This window comes from Pinus tabuliformis, chromosome Q, assembly GCF_031772625.1.
Source record: "Pinus tabuliformis cultivar Carrire ecotype Pingquan chromosome Q, CPIR1, whole genome shotgun sequence".
Taxonomy (NCBI): Eukaryota; Viridiplantae; Streptophyta; class Pinopsida; order Pinales; family Pinaceae; genus Pinus; species Pinus tabuliformis.
Genome location: NC_142296.1, coordinates 154,364,730 through 154,388,088, shown reverse-complemented (window position 1 = coordinate 154,388,088; position 23,359 = coordinate 154,364,730). Strand labels below are relative to the sequence as shown.

Below are 23,359 nucleotides of genomic sequence, written 5' to 3'. Positions count from 1 at the left end.
GTATAGAGTCTAGACTCTAGACTTAGCAGACCTTGAAATAGGGTGTTCACTGTTTATCATCCTTGAACAAAGTTACAAACTATGAAAGTATATTCACTAAGCTCTAAAAACATTCAGTTCCTGTACAAACAAGACCTACGGTGACTCTACTGCAGTGGCAGCCTTGAAGATCACAAATTGTTGGCACTTTTCTTGAAGGCACTCTTAACTTTGTTCCAACTTGTTTCTAGTCATTGATTTTATAGCCATTTTAGATGCATTCATACACAAAAAATGTTGTAACAATCTGTCAATATTTTAACCAAATCTCTATTCAACTATAGAATTTATTTGAATAACTAGGGAAACCCTGCAGACAAGAGAGTAGAAATACCTGTCCATAACTGACATTACATACATAAATTGCAGAACTGCTGCTATGGCAAATGCAATGCCCCAGAATATCTGCTTGCCCCAGAAACAGAACACACTGATAACTGCTAGATATATGGTTAAACTATGCACAAAAACTTTCATTGTCTGATTTGCTCGGGTGCAGAGTATCGAGTCTTATGGTAGCTACAATGAAGAAGACTAGTTGAAGCTACATCTCTAGTGAAGTTTGCAAGGATAAATCTGGGCAAGATATTGGACAATTATCTTTGAGTTTAAGGACAAATTTTGTTGCGCATCCTAAAGCAAGTCGAAGTTTCTTTTGAAATGTTGAATGAGGGCGATGATACTTGTTTCAGAACTATGATAAAGAGGTAAGTTACTTCAAGAGGCAGGGAAGAAGGAAAAGTTTTATAACATAGTTAAGCAAAGGAACTTTGAGATCTGTTAGGTTGAGTTTAGATTCTAGAATGATCCTGTAAATATTATAGTGCCTCAAAAGAAGCCGAAAGTAGTTGCATCTGTTCTTCTTTGCGAGTCTGCTGTATCGCGATTCGCATCACCTGATCACGCTAGCGGCTACACACGATTCATCATTATATATATATATATATATATATATATTATATAGAGAGAGGAGTTACTTGAAGGCTCACGCAGGTATACGATTTATCGATTCTCAACAATGCGGCGTCGAATGCAGCTCCGAGGCTTTGCGGCGGTGTCGACTGTGCGGTGTCTGGACGTTGGACGCGGGAGTATGGACGCGAGAGTATGAATCATGAAATAGCTCGATAAAGTGATAAACGCCACAAATAGAAACCCAGAACCCGATAAACCGAAACCCAAAAATTTTGGCGGGACTCGGAAAAAAAACGCAGAGTCGGAATAATCGGCAGACGCGCGAGTCAAAATCGCGTTGACCACGAGTCAAACTCGGTCAACGCGATTTGACTCGGGAAGATGCGGCTCTGATCGTTTCGTGGCCGAGCCGAGTGGGAATCGCGATTAATCGGCAAAATCGCCGATTCCTGTTTCACTGGCTGAAACAATTACTTATTCCAAAAACTTCTTTCTGCTCCAATATTAGTTAACCAATTGTAGATAGAACATAAACCAAATGCACAATAGAAGACAACTAAGAACAAAATGAAACATAGAGAATTTAGGTCCAATGACCAGGGAAAAACCCACAAGGGGAAAACCCAACCAAAATTTTCTTCTATTCGATATCAATTGTTCAGCAGAGATATGAGAGATCAAGAGAATGAGTAAGTTCACCCAAATCTGAACAAGCTATAACTTGAAGATCACTGGCAGTAGCAGCAGATGCAAACATTGAATCAACCTTCCCTTCAATTAAATCAACACTGAAGCACTAAAGCACTGAATCAACCTTGGCTCACCAAATTCTGCTCTTACTCTCCAAGTCCCTCTCTCTCACATTCTTCTTCAAGTCTCTCCAACTATCTCTCTCAAGTTCAAATTCTTCTTTCACAATGCCAGGATTGGGGATGAACTTACTTTCCATATCTCAACCTCAGAACATGAGCTATGACGTTTTCTTCATTAAGGAGAAAGTATATGTCAAACACCCGAGTTGGAAAAAGAAGGCCCAAATTGGAATCAGAAGTAACAGGTTGTACAGGTTGCATATAGAATCACCAATGCCACTAATAGGCAGTAATGGAGACAAAGATTTGAATGAACTATGGCATAGGAGGATGGGACACTTACACCATGGGGCTCTGAGAATTCTCGGGAAAACAATATCAGGAGTTCCAAAACTAAGTACTAAACGAAATGATGTATGCAGAGGGTGCGCTCAGGGCAAGTATTCGAAAGCAGCGTTGTCCAGAAGTAACAATAGGGCTAAGAGTGTGCTAAGATTGATACACTCAGACATCTGCGGACCGATGTCCACGAAAGCTCTTAGTGGTGCTGAATACTTCATCACCTTCATCGATGACCATTTCAGGAAGACTTGGATCTACTTTCTGAAAACCAAGGATGAGGTTTTCGGTCGATTCAAAGAGTTCAAGGCTCTAGTGGAGAATCTGACAAGAAAGAAGATAAAAGTGTTGCACTCAGACAATGGTGGAGAGTATGTTGACAAGGACTTCGCCGATTTTTGTGCTAAGGAAGGCTTCAAAAGCGAGTGGACAACTCCCTACAATTTGGAGCAATATGGAGTAGCGGATAGGAAAAACAGGATTATTGTGGAAGCAGCTAGGGCAATGTTGTATGATCAGGATATGCCTAAATTCCTATGGGCAGAAGCATGCAGCATGGCAGTTTATGTCCAGAACAGGACGTCTCACCGGGCATTGGGAAAAATCACTCTAGAGCTCTTCACTGGGAAGACACATGAAGTCAGTCATTTCAAGATGTTTTGGAGTTTAGCGTATTGCCGTATAACCGAAGAGAAGAGAAAGATATTAGATGAAATTGCTGAGAAAGGATATCTTGTGGGATATAGCGAGAATGCTAAGGCACATAGAGTCTATCTTCCAGGGAGTAGGAAGGTAGTAGTTCGGCGGGATGTAAAGTTCATGGAGAATAGAGCTTTCAGGGAATCCCGAGAAATGCCTTCTGAGGAGCAGTCGAAAGGTGAGCCATTGGTCAAACCACTTCAACCAGTGGAAACTAGTACCAGAAATTCTCCTGAAGACAAAGCTTCAGAACAAGAGGAATCTCAGGAAGAGGAAGAGCTGATAGATGTGCCTACTACTAGTGGAAGAACGAGCTGGGAACTCTGACAGATTCTACGGGATGCAGAAGACTTCATTGGTGCACCCAGGAATAGTAAAAGGGAGCGAAGACAGCCAGACAGATATCAGGCCTTAGTAGCTCAGGTTGGGGAACCTTCTAGTTTTCAGGAGGCCGTTCAACATCAAGTATGGGTGGATGCTATGGTGGAGGAATACAACTCTATAATGGTTAATGATGTCTGAGAAGTGGTACCTAGGCCTCAGGACACATCAGTGGTAGGTTCAAAATGGATCTACAAGGTCAAATATACTGCAGACGACAGTGTGGAGAAATACAAAGCCAGGCTTGTGGCTACGGGGTATGCTGAGAAGGAAGGGACAGACTACGAAGAAACCTTCGCCCTAGTAGCCAGGTATACTTCTATTAGAACTGTCATATCTCTTGCAGCACAGATGGGTTGGGAGATTCATTAGATGGATGTCAAGACGACATTATTGAATGGGGTAATAGAAGAGGAAGTATACATTGAACAACCAAAAGGTTTTGAGACACATGAGAGAAAATCTCATGTATGTAGATTAAAGAAAGCCTTGTATGGGCTTAAACAGGCACCGAGGGCATGGTACGATCGAATTGATGGCTACTTGCAGAAGATGGGGTTCATCAAGAGTGCAACAGACACTAATCTTTACTATCTGGTTGTAGAGAATGAGCCTCTAACTAGTGTTATATGTGGATGATCTCTTCCTGGTAGGATCATCCAGGCTCATCAAAGATTGCAAGAAGAACCTAGCCACAGAATTCGACATGAAGGATTTGGGACAGATGCATTATTTATTAGGGTTGGAAGTTTGGCAGCAGAAGGGTGAGATCTTCCTTGGACAAGGGAAATATGCTACATAAATCTTGAAGAGATTCAGGATGCAGGACTGTAGACCTATGGCTAATCCAATGATCACTAATTGGAAGAAGATTGATGCATCAGAAGATAAAGGCGTTGATCCCACATTTTACAGACAACTTATAGGGTATCTGATGTATCTGGTCAATACCGAGCCAGACATTTGTTACGTTGTCAACACCCTTAGTCAATTCATGGTGGAACCTAAAAGGGCGCATTGGGCAGCAACCAAACATGTTCTCAGATATATACAAGGAAAAATCGAGCATGGACTATTGTACACTAGAGGCAATGACATCAGGTTAAGTGGGTTCACTGACACAGATTGGGCTGGAAGTTCAATAGATCAAAAAAGTACAACTAGGTACTATTTCAACATTGGATCAGGAATGACCTCCTGGTGCAATAGGAAACAGAAATCCATGGCTCTAAGCTTAGCTGAAGCAGAATATATGGTAGCTAGCACAACTTCGTGCGAAGCCATATGGCTTAGGAAATTGCTTGTGAATCTATTCAGGAGAAGGATGGAAGCGACCAGGATCATGTGTGATAATCAGAGTTGCATCAAGCTCTCTGAGAATCTAGTATTTCATGATCGGTCGAAGCACATTGATATCAGGTGTCACTTTGTCAGAGACTGTGTCCAACGAGGGGCAGTATAGTTGAGATACACTCCTACAGGAGAACAGGTGGCGAATATCCTCATCAAGGCTCTAGGAAGGACAAAGTTTGTTTATTTCAGGGAGAAGATGGGGATGGTAAAGAATCCATTTCAGTAGCAGAGATGGATAAGTATCAGGAGTTGTAGTGCAACAGTTAGCAATGGCAATGCTATGGGCAACATGATGCAGCATGTTGAGAGGGAGCTGCAGTACAGGTGTGGCAGTGGCAGTATCATGGGCCACAGTACAGGAAGTAATAGTGCAAGGGATGTGAGGCAGCAAACCAAGCATTAGCATCGGTACCGATGCGGAAGAGCAGTGTGATGTTTCTATAGTGAAACATTGGTAGAGCACATTCGAGTGTTGATTTTTGGTAGCATCGGATGTGCTCTAATCTTGAAATTTAGAGGAGAGGCTAAGGCACATGAGATCTCTACGACCCATAAATCGTTTTGAGCAATTTCACTTGGATGAGGAGTTATTAAAGTAATTAATATTTTTAATGTGTTCCTAAGTCTAAACTTAGGACAATAAAAATATTGATGGGTATTAATAAAGATAAGGGTGAGAAGCTTCTAAGAGACGAGGATCAACTCTGTTTTAATCTTAGCCATTGATTAGGGACTTAATCTCGGCCGTTGATTCATTCATAGGAAAAGTATAAGAGAAGAGTTGAGGATCATTTGGAGACACACCGGCAGATACTCAGTATCTCAAGGAAAATCGTTTCTCAAGTAGAGGAGATCGATTTAAAAGAGAGAGTTGTAGGGTGGAGGAAGAGGAGGGTGTCAGCAACAGGCAATGACAGAGGAGGAGGTGACACAGGGATAGTGGGAGACAACGCAGAGAGAGATGCAGTCCATAGGAGAGACACAGAGCCTACGCAGGCTGATGTAGAGGGACGTAGAGCCACTTAGAGCCACGTTGGGCCACGCAGAGTGACGCAGGGGTGACACAGAAGTGGGAGCAGGGTCTCCAAAGTGTCAGAAGGTCTCAAAGGGAAAGTCTCAGGTGTTTTCTTTCAGTTTCTCTGTAAAATCATTCCTTGTAAAAGCAATTGCTGCTGAAGATTAATAAAGCCCTCATTTGCTGCACTGATTTTCCCACATTGGGTTTTTCTGGGGACAATTGTCCAAAAATAATTGTGTTGATGTGATTGGTTCTTGTGCATGTATTTTTTTTTCTCTGGGTAATTGTGTGATAACTGCAGTAGAATTTATTTTAATATTTACTGAAGGGATTTCGTAAATAACTTATTGTGAATAATAAGTAGGTGAAATAAATCAGTTGCTGCAATAGTAGAATTTCAGTTTAGAAATTTTCACAGTGTTGATTTGGGGTAGCATCGGATGTACTCTAGCCATGAAAATTGGTGGAGAGGCTAAAGTACATGAGACCTCCAATACCCAGAAATGGTTTGGGCAGATTCTAAACAGTTTGGGAAATATTAAAATAATTAATATTTTTAATGGAGTCCCTAAGTCTAAACTTAAGGAAAATAAAATATTAATGTGAATTAATATAAAACTATGTTAGAAGGGTCCAAAAGTCATGGATCAAGCCAGAGTTAATCTTAGTCGTTGATTAGGGACTTAATCTCGACCGTTGAATTGTCAGCGAGAAAAGTATAAGAGGAGGCTTGAGGGTCACTTGGAGAACACACCGAGTTGATCAAGAAATCGATTTTCTGGGGCAGGGCTTGCTGAGAAAATCAAAGGAGTGATCAGAGTTGCAGCTAAGGAGCAGTGAATACGAAAGCAGAGAGGCAGAGAGGGTATCAGGAGCATCAACGCAGAAGCCGGGAGTGAGGGACGCAGAGTCAGCTAGAGGCCATGCAGAGCTAGTTGGGGACCACACAGAGGTAGCCAGGAGCTGCTTAGTGCCAGAGAGAGCCAGTGTGGGTGACGCAAAGGCTCTAGAGGCTGATGCAAGGCGAATTGGGGTGATGCTGGGCCAGAGAGGCTAACGCAGTCTTTAGAGGCAGACGTTGGAGAGTTCGTGGGGCAAATTGGAGCTCAGAGCTGTGGGATTGTTCATCCAGGGTTGTAGCCGGAATATTTGTCTCCGATTGAGAGGTACTACTGCCAAGATAATTCTCTATTGGGTGAGCCAATTTGGCACCCAGATTGTATTATGAAACTGCTTAATAATAAAACCCTTAGATAGTTGCACCTGTTTTCCTGCATTGGGTTTTTCCAGGGACATTGGTCCAAAAATAACGGTGTCACTTATGTGCTTTTTTTTTCCTTCAGTTGATGATCTGTAATGTGTTGAGCATGTACTTGTAATTATTTTCAGTATTTACAAGGTAAATAACTTGTTAATTAAACAGAACAAGTAGGCAGAAATAAATCAGAAAGTACATGAAGGATTTCTAACAGTCAGACTTAGAAATTCCAACATGGTATCAGAGCGTGGTTGCAGATCACAGGAGAACTGAGGGCATCAGCCGAGCAGAGTAGCAGCAACAGAAATAGCTGTCCCGAGTGACAGAAGTTGTTCCTAGCAAAGAAGAAACAAGGGAAGGGTGACGCAGTGCCTACGTCATCAAGTTTGAGCTAGGAAGAGGATCAGTGTAGTGGTAGAGGGGAATAGACTTGACCTACGCAGTGCCCGGTCATCTTTCTCAGTTAGGAAGGATTGACGCCTGTGGCCAGGAAGTGCGGATTTTGCTGGTGCTGGGATTTGCGCAGAGCTTAGGCATAGGAGGTTGTGGGTAAGTTGCGAAGTGAAGCTGGAGGGGTACTGTGGTCAAAACAATACAAAACAGGGGAAAACCAAGGAGGAGGGAGTTGCTACTGAGGATTTCTAGCCAAGAAATCCGGATCAGTGGTGCAGTTGCACTAACGATCGGAGTGAGAGAATCTCGACATTGGCAGAGGGGTTTCCAGGAGGGAAATCGAGGCTCAGAGGGAGTCACACCGAGAACTTCCAGAAGGGAAGTAGAGGAGCAACGAAATGGCAGTGAACGGGGTAAGAGACTAGGACAGACTGGACGGAGCCTCAAATTTCGTAGTTTGGAAGGCCAGAATCTTGTCCGTTCTAGACATGAATCGTCTCCAGCACTTCACCTTGTAGAAGATAGCGATCCCAGTTGACCTAGTTGAGAACGACAAGTATCAGGAGCTTATGGTGAGGGCCAAGGGCATCATCCTTGACGGGGTCAAGGACCAGGGAGTGGGAGGCCTTGACGAAATTGCATCAACATACTTCCATGGAGAGGAAGATGCTACTAGAAAATCAGCTGCAGTCTTACCAGATGTAGAAGGGAGAACAGATCGACACCTTCCTCGATCGATTGAAAGAGATCCAGGATCAACTGACTTCCATAGGGCCCGCGTCGGATCAAGAATTGATGGTGAGGACAGCCTTGAACGTAGTCTCAGACGACTGGGAGGTGTTTGTCTAGAGCATACTGGGTAGGTCGACCCTTCCAGATTGGGAGGAACTGTGGGCGGCTCTTTGCCAAGAAGAGATCAGAAGGCTGACCAAGGCAGGAAGCAGTGGCAAGGGGGTCAGAATCAAGAAGGAGGAAGAGGAGGACGCTGCCCTAGCATCTGAGGGAAAGCAGGAGAAACGAAAGAAGAAGGACCTCTCCAAGGTCAAATGCTTCCACTGTGGAGAACTGGGTCACTATGCGAGCCAGTGTCCAAGGAAGAAGAGCAAGGGAGAGGCTTCCGAGACCAAGGCTATGCCAACAAGGGCTGAGAAGGAAGTGGAGACAGATGATGACTGTGCCATGAGTGCTCATGCACCTCAAGAGAAGAGGTGGGGAGACATCGAGCTGTAGTCAGACGGACTACAGGCGATGAGGGGCAAGATCCTCGAGGTACCCAGCCTCTTGGATTATACCTTGCTATAGGAGCCCCGAAGAGGAGTAGCAGTACTGGCGGAAGTCAGTAGAGATGGATGCGGATGGAGCTACAGAGGGAGCTACAGTGCAGGAGTCCCAGGACAGCGTGAGGTAGCAGTGCGAGGTGCATGGAGTTGTTTCAGTAGTGCAGAGGTTAGAGAGGGAGCACTTATCAGTGACAGAAGGAGTTTTAGCATTGTGGGTGTCTCTAGCTTGACAGAGATGTCAGAGTTGGGAGATTTGTTACTTACTTTTCAGTAACTAAGTTGTAGTGCAGCAGTTAGCAGTGGCAATGCTATGGGCAGCATGATGCAACATGATGAGAGGGGTTGCTGTATAGATGTAGCAGTGGCAGTGGCAGGTTCATGGGTAGCAGTACATGATGTTGCAGTACAGAGGATGTTGGGCAGCAGGCCTAGCATCAGCACCAGGACCGATGCCGGATGGTCAGGGTGATGCTTAGTGAAGAGTATTACTAGAGCACAGTCCTCGCTAAGAGAGAGTGTTGATTTGGGGTAGCAGCGGATGTGCACTAGCCACAAAAATTGGTGGAGAGGCTTAAGCACATGAGATCTCCAATACCCAGAAATGGGTTGGGTAGATTCTAAACAGTTTGGGAGATATTAAAATAATTAATATTTTTAATGGAGTTCCTAAGTCTAAACTTGGGGAAAATGAAATATTAATGTGAATTAATATAAAACTGTGTTAGAAGGGTCCAAAAGTCATGGATCAAGCTAGAGTTAATCTTAGCCATTGATTACAGACTTAATCTCGGCCGTTGAATATTCAATGAGAAAAGTATAAGAGGAGGCTTGAGGGTCACTTGGAGAACACACCGAGTTGATCAAGAATTTGATTTTCTGGGGTAGGGCTTGCTAAGGAAATCGAAGGAGTGATCGGAGTTGATGCTGAGGGGCAGTGAATACAGAAGTAGAGAGGGAAAGAGGGTACCTAGAGGCCACGCAGAGCTAGTCAGGGACCATGTAGAGGCAACCAGGAGCTGCTCAGTTCCAGAGACAGCCAGCGTGGGTGACACAGAGGCTCTAGAGGTTGACGCAGGGCGAATTGGGGTGACGCTGGGCCAGGGAGGCTGACGCAGTCCCTAGAGGTAGACGTTGGAGAATTCATGGGGCAGATTGGAGCTGAGAGCTGTGGGATTGTTAATCCAGGGTTTTAGCTTGAAATATCTGTCTTCGACTGAGAGGTACTACTGCCGAGATCACTCTCTGTTGGGTGAGCTGATTTGGCACCCAAATTGTATTCAGAAACTGCTTAATAATAAAACCCTCAGATAGCTACACCGATTTTCCCGCTTTGGGTTTTTCCGAGGACATTGGTCCAAAAATAACGGTGTCACTTGTGTGCTTGTTTTTTTCCTTCAGTTGATGATCTGTAATGTGTTGAGCATGTACTTGTATTTATTTTTAGTATTTACATGGTAAATAACTTGTTAATTAAACAGAACAAGTAGGCAGAAATAAATCAGAAAGTACATGAAGGATTTCTAACAGTTAGACTTAGAAATTCCAACACATAGTCCCAACTAGAGATTATAAGAGGAGGTCGATGGGTAGATGGAGAACACACACTTCACACACATGAGATCGATTTCCTTAGGCAGTTCGATCCTCCAGAGAGAAACAATAGTTGTAGGAAGAGTTCGAACCTTAGAAGGGAAGCAAAGAGGGGTAGAGACAGTGAGTCTGGAGGATTTTTTCTAGATCTAGAGAGTCAGAAAGAGGAGGATAGGATTTTCTCTAGGCAGTTGCTCAGAGCCTCAAGAGGGCAATTCGATCCAGCTGAAGAGGAGCTCATTTTCAATTCCAAAGGATGAGAAAGTTTTCCGGAGGGTCAGAGAGACAATTTCCCAGTCAATAGCAGGTAGGATGACTAGATTGGCAGCTGAATCAGGTAGAGCATTTGTGGGACTGCGCTAGGGTGATGTAGGGCCTGCGCAAAGCTAGTTGGACAACTAGCTTTTCAGAGGTAGTCAAGTGTCGGGATTGCTAAAAGAGGGTAAAGTCCCACAAATAATTTTTTCTAGTATTCATTTGAGATAAATTCGCCAGTTTGGTGGTATTTATTGTAATCAGAAATTCTCACTGTTGCTTAATAATAAAAACCCTCAGTTGCTGCATCGGTTTTCCTAAGTTGGGTTTTTCCAGGGTCTTATGAAACCATATTCGTCCCCCAGGTCCATCGTGTCCTGAATCCGACGATTCAGACACGATTCATGTAGATTCGAATCCGAAAATCAAGATTCCTCGTGTTCGATTGGGACACGATCGAATCTTGATCGTGTCCCGATCGGACACGGTGAATCCCGATTTTTGGATTCAAATTCGAAAAAAGGGATGCCGAAAGGCAGTTTTTGCAGATGCAGAGATGACTTTGGATACAGAGGAGGAGGATGCAGTAGAGGAAGGCAGTGGTGACCATGATGATGAGGACAGTGATGCTGATTTTGATGATGACTATGAGGATTGATGACTCATGAGTCATGCGTTGTAATGTTCCAAAGAGGGAAAATAGTGCTATGCAAAGCGGACAATAAAAATAACACCCCAAAATTAAATCAAACCATCAAACCACAAAATTAGCAACCAAACTGCGTTGTCTACTCATTTTATTAAATGGGAAGAGGTGTACAAAAAGGTGCTAGAATGTGTGCACCTGGGCTTGCTCTAGGCTCTGCTGCAGAACAGTCTCACACACTAATGTGACCTTTCTTTTTAATGCTAGAAGGTTGGCTTGAAACTGGTGGAACTGCCATGGGCATCTATCGCCTGTAAACTCGGTCACAACTCTAGATAGCTCAGCAACTTTTGGCATCTCGTCCATTGGTGGCTCCTGCTCAACAAATGGCTCTATGTGTGTAGGCTCTATCTTCTCCAGCAAGGTGTTAACTGGGGCTATCAAAGAGGTCTCTAATAAAGGTGACATGTGCCACCATCCTGTTGGCTCTCAGGATCATGCTTAGCCTCCTCCTCAGGCTCCTGATATCTAAAGCCAGGTGTCCACCAACAAAAGCGCCCCCTGGTCTCACCCTCTAACTGTCTTTGTCCTGCCTGCTCCTTTTCAGGAGATCTGGTGCTTGATCTGGTCTACTTTCCCCACATGATGTAGATGGCTGCACCCCCACGGCCTGCTCGCCTCTAATGTCTCTGTTGTAAGGGTGAGGATGGGTTTGGTCTGTCACCCTCCTCAATTGGGCGAACCGCTCATCGTCCCAATGAATTCTACCCCAGAATTTCTGCATAGTGGGTTCCCTTGAGCCATGGGTTTGTCTTTGGTTTGCCCCGTCACTGTGCTCTCATACCCAAATCTTTCATGATCGTTTGGCTAGTTTCCCACAGCTGGGCCGAGATCATGCTCTGATACCACTGTAATGTTCCAACTGGGGAAAATAGTGCTATGCAAAGCAAACAATAAAAATAACACTATAAAATTAAATCAGACCATCAGACCACAAAATTAGCAACCAAACTGCGTTGTCTACTCATTTTATTAAATGGGAAGAGGTGTACAACAAGGTGCTCGAATGTGTGCACCTGGGCTTGCTCTAGGCAAGCTAGCAAAAGCCCAAAATGAACAATGGAACACCCTCCTCAAATCTGCTGGTAATTCGGCCCAAGAGCTGCGCTGTTACTGCCTAGAAAGGTGCTGCTGCTTGAAATGATTTGCTGTTAGAGCCTTCCCTGTTGCTAAGAAAATTCTGGGAAATTAATCCCAACCTCTACGCAAGAAACCCAGAATAACCCATGGAGCAATTGGCCAAATGTTGACCTTGAAATTTTGGCCCAAAATCTCCTTAGTTCCTCTAGTTGCTGGCTGAGTTGGGACCCCTGTTTGACCCCTCAGATTTGCCCATAAAATTCTATAAAATTAGGAGTGTGATCCTTGTCCAAAACCCAGAAAAACCTAGAAAAGGGTTCCCTTGGTTCCAACCTTCAAAAATTGACCCTTCATGTTCGAATTTCTAAGTCTCACCCGTTAGAAATTCTTCCTGTACTATTTGATTTATTTCTTCCTACTTGTTCATTTACTTAACAAGTTATTTACCATGTAAATAATGAAAATAAATACAAGTACAATATCAACACATACAGATCATCAACTGAAAGTAAACAAGCACACAAGTGACACTGTTGTTTTTGGACTAATGTCCCCGGAAAAACCCAATGCGGGAAAACTGGTGCAACTATTTAGAGGTTTTTATTATTATGCAGTTTTAGAATACAACCAGGGTGCCAGAAATGGCTCACCCAACAGAGAATTCCCTCGGCAGTAGTACCTCTCAGTTAGAGACAGCTATTCTGGCTAAATCACCGGATGAACGATCCCACAATAACAATACAACTTTTGCTGCTTTGCGTCACCCTGATAGGGACTGTGTCACCCTATCCAACCCTCTAGCTCCAATCTATCCCACAAAAATCTCCGAGCGCTGCCTCTAGGGTCTGTGTCAACCTCTCTGGCCGAGCGTCAGCCCCTCTCTGCCTAGTGTTGGCCTTGCGTTAGCCTTCTGGCCCTCTATGTCAGCAACACTGACCTCTCTGAAGCACTGCACAGCTCCTGGGTGCCCCTACGTGGCCCTGCGTGAGCCTTGGTTGCTACTGTGTCACTCTCTTTGGCTCCTGCGCTGATCTTGTCAGGCCAGGGTAACTCCAGAATGGGCAGAAGAAAAACTGACTGATTATTTCATTAGATAACTATTGTTTATATACATAAAATGGACGGATCAGTTCATCTTCTTGATCACTGTTCACGTTCCTGTTTACCCAACCGTTGAAGATTAGGTGTGAACATTCCCCCCCTTAATCTGAAGGGATGTTGGTGAGTCCAAGCATCGTTCTGAATCTTTCAAGATTTTCTCTTCGAAGCGCTTTGGTGAAGATGTCTGCAATTTGCTCATTTGTGGAACAATGACGGAGATGGATTGTTTTGGCCTCAACATGATGTCGGATCAGATGATATTTAGTATTGATGTGCTTAGTACGATCATGGAACTTTGGGTTCTTGGCCAACTTTATTGCAGAGGTGTTATCAATCATGAGTGGAGTTGATTGTACTTGTTTTACCTGCAAATCTTCAAGAATTTTCCTGAGCCACACAATTTCTTTTGTTGCTTCAGCTGCTGCCACGTATTCTGCTTTTTTTGTGGAATTTGCTGGAACTGATTGTTTGCGTGATCTCCAGGAGACAGCTCCTGATCCAAGACTCATAGAATATCCTGAAGTAGATACCCCAGTTTCTTTGTCTCCATCGAAGTCTGAATCAGAGTATCCAATCAAGCTGAAGTCGTCCACCTGTGTATACTTGATTCCAAGGTCTTGAGTTCCCTTCAAGTACCTTAGAACTCTTTTTGCAGCAGACCAATGTCCCTCACAAGGCTTTTGCATAAACCTGGAGAGGATTCCAACAGCAAATGAAATGTCTGGTCTGGTAGTAGTGAGGTAGATGAGACTTCCTACAAGCTGTCTATACTTTGTTGCATCCTCAAATTCCTTTCCTTCAATAGATGTGAGCTTCAAGTTTTGTTCCATTGGAGTAGAAAGAGGATTGCACTCTGTCATGCCAAATCTGTTTAACAAATCTCCAATGTATTTCTTTTGAGAAAGAAATATGGATTTTGGATGTTGGGTTACTTCAATGCCAAGATAGTAATGAACATAGCCCAAATCAGTCATTTCAAAACTTTTTCCTAATTCTTTCTTTATGGATGCAATATAACTTTCATTGTTCCCTGTCATTAAAAGATTATCTACATATACCACAAGATATACAACTGTTTTGCCAACTTTCTTGACAAATAAAGTTGCATCATCAAGATCAAAATGTTTGAAGTTGAGTTTCAGAAGATGCTCAGTTAGTTTTTCATACCAGGCTCGTGGTGCTTGTTTTAGGCCATACAAGGACTTCACAAGTTTGCATACTTTATGTTCATGTCCTTTCACAGCAAATCCTTCAGGCTGGGACATAAAAACATTTTCTTTTAGATCTCCATTCAAGAATGCAGTTTTTACATCCATTTGATGGACTTTCCAACCGTTCTGAGCAGCTAGTGCAAAGAGTGTCCGGATGGTGGCCCATTTTGCTGTGGGGGCAAAAGTTTCCTCATAATCGACCCCTTCCTTCTGTGCAAAACCTTTTGCCACAAGCCTAGCTTTGTGCTTGTCAAGTGAGCCATCAGCTTTGTACTTGTTCTTGTAGACCCACTTGCAGCCAATTGGTTTGGTTCCAAATGGAGGATCAACCAGCTTCCAAGTGCCATTCTTTATGAGGGCATCATACTCCTTCTGCATCGCTTCTTTCCATTCATCATGAGAAGCAGCTTCTTTGAAGGAAGTTGGTTTGAAATCTGTAGACAAGTTCAATTCACAATCATAAGTAACATCCATATCAACAGGTGAATTAGAGTTATCTACATCACCTCCATCTTGTCGGTTTGTATTTCTGGTTCCTGTTTTTCCAATTTCATCAGGATGAACACTTTCAAGTGTCTTTGTCAGCCACTTTGGGGGACCTTTCTGAGATGGTCCAGGCTGCTATGTTGATTGAGTTGGGACTGAATCAAGATTGAGTCTCCCAATTCTATCAATTACATCACTTAAAGGATCATCCGGTGTTGGAGTTTCATGCAAGGGAGATTGTTCTTCAGAAGAAGATTCCACATGTTGATCTAGTATAGGAATCCCCCCTTCAAGATGTGGAATCTGATTATCAAACTCTTGAAATGATTTCGTTTTTGTGAATTTATCCAAGCGATCAAGTTGCCGCTCAACAACACTGTCAGATTTGGATGATTCAAGAAAAATGACATCTCTAGATACAACAAACTTTTTATTTACTTCATCATAGAGACGTTATGCTTTAGAGGTGTTTGAATACCCCAGGAAGATACACTTACGACTTCTAGCACCAAGTTTGTTTCTATGTACCTTTGGTATTAAAGCACAACAGGTGGAACCAAAAATCCTGAGATGTTTTACCGAATGAACATGTCCATACCACAATTCATAAGGAGTCTTGTTTCTTATAGCACTAGATGGACATCTATTCTTTATATATGCAGCACATAGAACAGCATCAACCCAAAACATTATCTTTACATTTTTGAAGAAAAGCATGGATCGTACCATATTCAAAATTGTTCTATTCATTCTTTCTGCTACACCATTCTGTTAGGGATTATAAGGTACAATTGTTTGATGTTTGATCCCATGTTGGCGAAGATAGTTTTCAAATTCATTTGATGTATATTCTTTTCCATTATCAGTGCGAATAGACCCAATATGAGATTGTGCATCATTTTCAATCCACTTATGAAAATTCTTGAATGTTTGAAAAGCATCAGATTTGTTCTTCAATAAATAAACCCAACACATTCTGGTGTAATCATCAATAAATGTCATGATATATTTATTTCCATTTGCAGAAGGAACAGGCATTGGACCACATAAATCTGAATGAATGAGTTCAAGCTTCCTATGTGCTCTTGAATGTGAATCATGAAAACACTGTTTGCTATGCTTTCCTAGAATGCAAGCACCACATTGCTTATGTTTTCTAGGAATTGTAGGCAAACCAGCGACACCATTTTTCTTCAACAAGCAGAGACTATCATAGTTTAAATGTCCAAATCTAGCATGCCATAATAAACTTGACGGAAGTGTACCTTCTTCATGATGAGAAATATATGAGAAATGTTGTGCATGAGCAGAGGTTCCTTGCAGTTTAAGAAGTCTTTCTTCTTCTATACCCCTCATGACAAGTGAGTGGTCAGATGCCTTTCTTACCTCAAGCTTTCCATCAAACATATGAATGGAGTGACCTTGCTGGCGGATGTGGACCAGGGACAACAAGTTTCTCTTGAGCTGTGGGAGATATAGAACATGATCCAGAAGAAAGTCTGGAAGACCAAGCAGTTTAAGCCTGATTGTGCCAAGCCCTGATGGCTTGATTTTTGACTGATCTGCAAAGCATACTGCTCCATCAACATTGTCAGTGAAATCTTCAAAAAAATCTTTCCTATGAGTCATATGACAGGTTGCTCCTGAATCAAGCAACCAATCATTTTTCGAAGAAGCAAGTGAAGCATTAAGCAAATCTTCATTTACTCCAATGTTACATTGTGCCTCAATATAGTGAGCGGATTCAGGTGCTTTACCTTTGTCTGTGTCATCAGTGTTACCTTTCTGCTGGTTTTTTCTCTGCTCAATTTTGTCCCATGGTAGCTTGCATGTAGAAGCATCATGTGATCCATTTCGTTTGCAGCGAATGCAATGCAGATCTGCCTTTTCTCCTTGAGAATGTATGCCCCCCCTGCCTCTGAAGTATCTTCCTCTTCCTCTTCGTCCACCTCTTCCTCTTGTAGAATCTTGAGCAGGATGCTTTTCTTTATGAGAAAGGCAAACAGTCTCTTCAGAAGATTCAGGGACTGTCTTCTTTCCAAAGGCTTTCTCTCTTTCAGCAAACTTTTTCACAAGAGAGTCAAAGGTTATATCTTTAAGATTTCCATTTGCTTGTAATGACTCAAGATAATTGGAGTAGGTAGGATAGAGTGCTTTGAGAAAGGCAATAAGAGAGATATCCAGCTCAACCTTAGTGGATTTAATATCATGCATTATAGACTTTATTTCAGATGCAAGAGCAAGAGGATCATTATTTTTCAGTTCAAGAGTGAAGAGTTTAATCATGAGCTGAACAACTTCAAGTGCAGAATGTGAATCATAGAGTTCTTTCAGCTTTTGTAAAGCTTCAAAGGCAGTGGAATAGGATGAAATATGACGACTTACTTCTTCATTTACAGATGCTGCGATCAATGCATAGGCTTTGCTGTTCTTGTTTTTCCAAATGACAAGTTCTTTATCTGATGTAGGCTGCACAGGGTCTTTGTCTTCTTCTCCGACACACACTCCCTTCCACAACTCATTGTAGATGAGGGTGTGTTTTACCATCCGGGACCATTCAGGATAGTTCTCCTTGCCAGTGAGAACTATTCCTACCATAGAAATGATTGAATGCATTCTGTAAAAGAATGTCTCTACTAAAAAAAAAACTTCTGTTGAAAAAAAACTTCTGCTGAAAAAATCCTTATGCCACAGCCTTATGCACTTTATTTTCTTCTAACGTTTGATAGAAGCATCAACATTTCTTATATCACTGCAATATTACTATGTTTTGAAAACTGCGCAATGGATCACTTCAATATATCACTTCATTCTATTAATATATCACTTCAATATATCAATATATTATGCAATTGAAAAAAATGCGCAAGGGATATATCACTTCAATATATATACCACTGTTGATAATATCGGCGATATATCGGCGATATCGCGATATTTTCGGCAAAACGATATATCGCCGAGAAAATATCGCGATATTTTCTGTTTTGAAAATATCGGCAAATATCGGCAAATATCGGAAAATATCGGCAAAATATCGCGATATTTTGAAAATATCGGCAAAATATCGGCTATATTTAAAAATTTGAAAAAATTATTTTTTATGCTTGCCGATATTTGCCGATATTTTGCCGATATTTTTGCCGATATTGCCGATAAGATATTTTCTGGACCCTCGCCGATATTTTCCCGATACCGATATTATCAACACTGATATATACCAATGCAAACGCTTAAGGGATATATTACTTCAATATATATCAATGCAAAACTATTATGAAAGCAGCGCAATATGTAAAACTTTTGAATGATACTGCGCGTTTTAATCTTCACAGTCTTCACTGTTACAGCACATTGAGTCTCTTGCTGGGGATCACATCAAATCAGGCAACTACCACCACTGAAGCTTATAAAAAAAATAGCCATAGATTCGTTACATTAGGCACTAAAACAATACCAAACAATGATTCAAAAACTGCTCCAACGTGCTCTCTTAATACCGCTGCGACTGCTCCTTTGTCTGGACGGAAGTTTTGAGGGCTTCGGGCTCTTCAACAGGCAGCAGTCTTCGCATTTAAGGCAGAGGCACTTAAGCAACGACAGAAGAGTTGGGAGATGCTACCTAAGCGAACTCTGCGAGCGTCCAGAAGCGCAACGAGTGGGGAATTCGATGGCTTCTCTGTCACCACAAACCATAAATCCCAAAGAGCCAAGAGGTGTGCGTATAAAATAGTATTATCAACAAGGGTACAAGGAATGTGATACAGAGATTAAAAGGGAGAGCGTACAAAGGAATAGGAAGAGAGCTGGATGGGTAATGTGCTGCTGCGAAGAGGAGTGGATGGTCGTCGTCGGATAAAGATCATGGAAGCCGACGGATCGGTGATGAATGAGAAGAAACCTTCGGCGGGCGTCCCTACAATTACAGGATTCAAAGTGCCACACGGTGGAAGAGGGAACGAAAATATGTGCATCATACGAACAGGGTGATGATCAGAGATTTTACGATGCCATTCTCAGACAGGTTTGCCCGTCTCTCCATAGAAATGAACCAAACAATATTTGTGATTGCATCTTCGAAGTTGAATGGGCAACCGGTGAAATCACAAAGCTTGATATTGAACGTATTTGTTTACTGACACCGGGAGGCGTTGAGGATCACCCTGGAATAAAGTTTCTTGGTATAACCAGTCAAGGTATAACCCCCACATTCATGCGCAGAGAATCAAAATCATGACAGATGCAGCGCTCAGGGCAGAGTAGCGCTCAGGACTGAGCAGCGCTCAGGACAGAGGCAGGAGTTACAACTATTTTTAGAACCTGGGACCTGTGCTCTGATACCATGTCAGGCCAGGGTAACTCCAGAATGGGCAGAAGAAAAACTGACTGATTATTTCATTAGATAACTATTGTTTATATACATAAAATGGACGGATCAGTTCATCTTCTTGATGACTGTTCACGTTCCTGTTTACCCAACCGTTGAAGATTAGGTGTGAACAGATCTCCTGACACTATCTCTGTCTCTCTGTACTCACTTCCCCTTAATTGCAACTCTGATCACTAATTCTATCTCTCTTAGCAAACCCTGCTCTAGAGAATAGAATGACTGATCATCTGGTGTACTCTCCAAGTGACCCTCAAGCCTTCTCTTATACTTTTCTCGTTGACATATCAATGACCAAGATTAAGTCCCTAATCAACGGCTAAGATTAAATTTGGCTTGATCCATGTCTTTTGGACCATTCTAACATAGTTTTATATTAATCCACATTAATATTTTAATTTCCCTAAGTTTAGACTTAGGGACTCCCTTAAAAATATTAATTATTTTAATATCTCCTAAATTGTTTAGAATCTTCCCAAACCTTTTTTGGGTATTGGAGATCTCATGTGCCCTAACCTCTCCACCAAATTTCGTGGCTAGGGCACATCTGATGCTACCCCAGATCAACACTTCACAGATTGACCCTCCTCCAATTTCGAATTCTGTTGCTGTGACTGATCCTGTCAATCTCTGCTCTCCCAACTCCAACAATCCTCCTCAAATGATCTCCCAGCACCCCAGCTCCAAACTCCCCCAGATGGTGTTGCCCCAAAGAGTCTAACTCTAATGACTAAGCAGTCATGGAGGAGATGACGCAGTCTTGCGTGTGATGAAATGAGAGCTGTGTGTAGGATAGCCCTCTTGTCTATAGTTGTCCTCTATACTCTTGAAAATGATGAAATGGTGTTCATGTCTCCCCAACTTCCCGAAGTGCCTCATGCTGTGACTACGCAATGCCCGCACCGTTGTAACTCCCCCTGTTGCTAGTACTCGACTTACAGCGGCTGTAACTCATCTCCTTGCTGCTGCTACGAACTGATATGTAGAAGAACTCCCTCCTAGGGCTAGCACTCGAAGTCCACCAAAGCAAGGGTTGAGATCTCCGCTTGGAAACTCTCATGTGCTAAACAACATTGTAACCTGGCTAAGCAGCTTGAGCAACTAAGATTGAGTTCAATAAGTCAAAATATAATATGCTGAAATGAGGAGAGTTGCCTTACTTATATAGATTTCGTGGAGCACTTTTCCCTCCATTTTCCCTCCATCGTGGGTCTCTCACTTAACCATCGATTTCTCCTCCATGTAAATCGAACTAGGGAATGCGTATTCTCCTAGTGTGGGTGGCCCCCACCTACAAATTAACCACATTGAAATAACTTCTACTAAGTCTAACCTCCCAATAAAATCGAATGGCCCCCATCACCTCCAAAAATTGGCCCCAAAATGTAGAAATTAATCCTGTTCCAAAATAATTTAGGAAGGGACATTACATGAGCTACCTATTACCTTGAGGCTTGTATACTTGTAGACTTGTAGTTGTAGTTGTTTTGTATTTGCTATTTCTATTTGCTATTGGCATTGCACTACCTATGTAAACAGTAACACATTTTGATTTTGATGACTTAATGAAAAGAAAAGATGTCATGAAAACGGGGAACAAAAAAATATATCCCTGGCAAGGGCACGAAAAAATGTTGTCACCCGGATTGTACACCCAACGCTCAATGGAGGGACTATCACTCTAATCCTTGCCCACTCCGTTTAAGCTATCTCCTAAGGTAGGTTAAGGGGGGTAGTCCTTGAGGAAAAAATGGTGATGAACTTGCTGAGAATCAACAAGTTGAGGAGATACAAATGAATATCCTAGCAACTTGATTGAATTAGATGGCAAGTAAGATTGATAAGCACAACAATTAGATTATTTAAGAAATTTCAGTGATAGACCAATGCCTTGAAATTTGCACGATAAAATTCAATATATCAAGTTATCGGATAGACAAATGCTGAAAGAATGAGATGCAAAATCTATACTAAGAAAGATCTAATCTAAATGTGGAATGCACGGTCTTGGTAAATTTTAGTTAGATGCCTATTCTAAGTGAAGTCTTCTCCTCGATTATTTTGAAGCTATCTGCAAACAAGGTTGTAGAGAGAAGTGTTGGGGAAAGAGGCTACGATCTCATTAATGACACCTCCCCAGGACCTCTAACCACCCAAGTTCCTTCATTCCAACAAGGGATTGCCCGCAAGGGATTCCAGGTTAGGTGAGGGCTTGCTTCCTCAAAAGTTCAAATTAGCCTATTGATATAGTGATATGATACCCGCAGAGTCACAAAAGGCTAGCCATCCTCCACTCTTTATAGATAAATTTCAAATTTGAAAATAAAACGACTTTAATTATTTACACTGGAAATATAAAACACAAAGGTTAGTAAAATACTTTCACAAAATTGATTGCAATATTTACAAATAAGAATTACAAGCTGTAATAAGCGGATCTAACTTTATTGCTCACTTGAATTAGAAGAAAATTTGAGTGGAGAAATAATTTTTAATTTTATGCCATGGCCAAGTTGCTACACACAAATCGTTAGGTAAGACTTGGAAAATTTAACACAAAGGACTTTTATGCCTCTTGTCTTGGGAGTTGGATGGCCCAACCAAAGATTTCCCCTGACGCTCAAGATATGAATATCAAAATATCTCTACAGACTTGAAATAATGTTATTAGATCATAAGGGGTCAAATACATGTTAAAAACTTCAAGATGTAGAGACACTTGTTAGATCGAGTGAGCTAAAATGCTTTACTAAACCCAGTACCTAATGAAGATACCTGTGCAAATAGATAATCCAACCACTGAGAAATGAAATCATAATTGTAGCAATTATATTTAGTACGACATTAAAACACGATTATATATAGCATTACCACAAGAAGCAAAAGAGGAACACCAGATAAACCCCCATACTCTTTGATCTTATTACTGCAAAGGAGAAATTACATCCAACAGCTTGACTGATAGCATGCTAAAGATTTTTTTCGTTCAATACATCATGATCAAATGAGGAACCTTAGGCTTCCTTATATAGAAAAAATGAGAGTTCTAAACTCCTCCAAGTGGGAAAACGGCTAGTTTGACTTGATCTGAGGCTTGATCCTCGTCAAATTAATCTTGTCCCTTGATAAGTACTTCACAAATCTCCAAGAATTTCGACCCCTTGAGAATATCAAACTTCTAGGTGCATCTGGTCCTTTGGAGAATCTTCAAAAATAAAATTGTCGTTACTTGTGCTAAATAATTATTCCTCTGGTCCAAAAAAATCAATCTGGTGGGAAAAGTCTTCCTGGTCCAACAAATTTCTGTATTGGGACATTCTGCCTTGGAAATGAGGCTTTTAATTTTGACTTGAATTTTTCCCTTTGAAAAATAGCCTCAATAATTTTTTGATAATTTTTCCACTTGGAGAGAAATTAATTTTTCCTCTTATTTTATCTTTTTGACAATTTCTGGCTAATTAATTTTTATTTTTGCCAGAAAATTAAATAAAAGACTTAAGAGGGGATCACACATATTTTTTCACCCTCTAAGATATTTTTGACAATGGTGTCTAACTATGTGTAACCATTCACCAAAATAATTTTACATAAGGTTTTACAATAGAATGAGACTTTTACAATAGACAACCCCTTAGACTCAACTAAATTCTGCGACACAAGACACATGATTTAATATGATAAAAATAGATAGACTCAATAACACTAGGACTCACCTAGGACCTTAGTAGAAGATTCCACCCTAGCTTTGGGGGATGCTTGGGAGAAAAAATCTACTAAATATTTGTATTTAGAAACACAAATAATGTAGGGAGGTTAAAAAAACTCCCTAGAGTGAAACCCTTCGCTAAGAATGAAAGGCTTACCTAGGTGTTGTTAGATGGCTTAATAGTCATACTAGAATCATTTATACAATAAAACTGCAGAACTTGGGATTACAATGATGATACTGACTCAATTTTTTTATCCACTACTCTGTACTCTGCTTCTTGGAACTGTTGTCATGTACATGGTCAACACTCCTATAGCTGGAAGGTTTTGGTAGTAATATCACTTAAA

The 23,359-nt window shown here is 41.7% G+C and overlaps 1 protein-coding gene across 1 annotated transcript in view; it reads left to right on the top strand.

Moving 5' to 3' along the window:
• Window positions 1–23,359, top strand: part of LOC149218718 (uncharacterized) — a 345,217-nt gene that overhangs the window by 154,700 nt on the left and 167,158 nt on the right. The gene's annotated exons all lie outside the window — the stretch shown is intronic.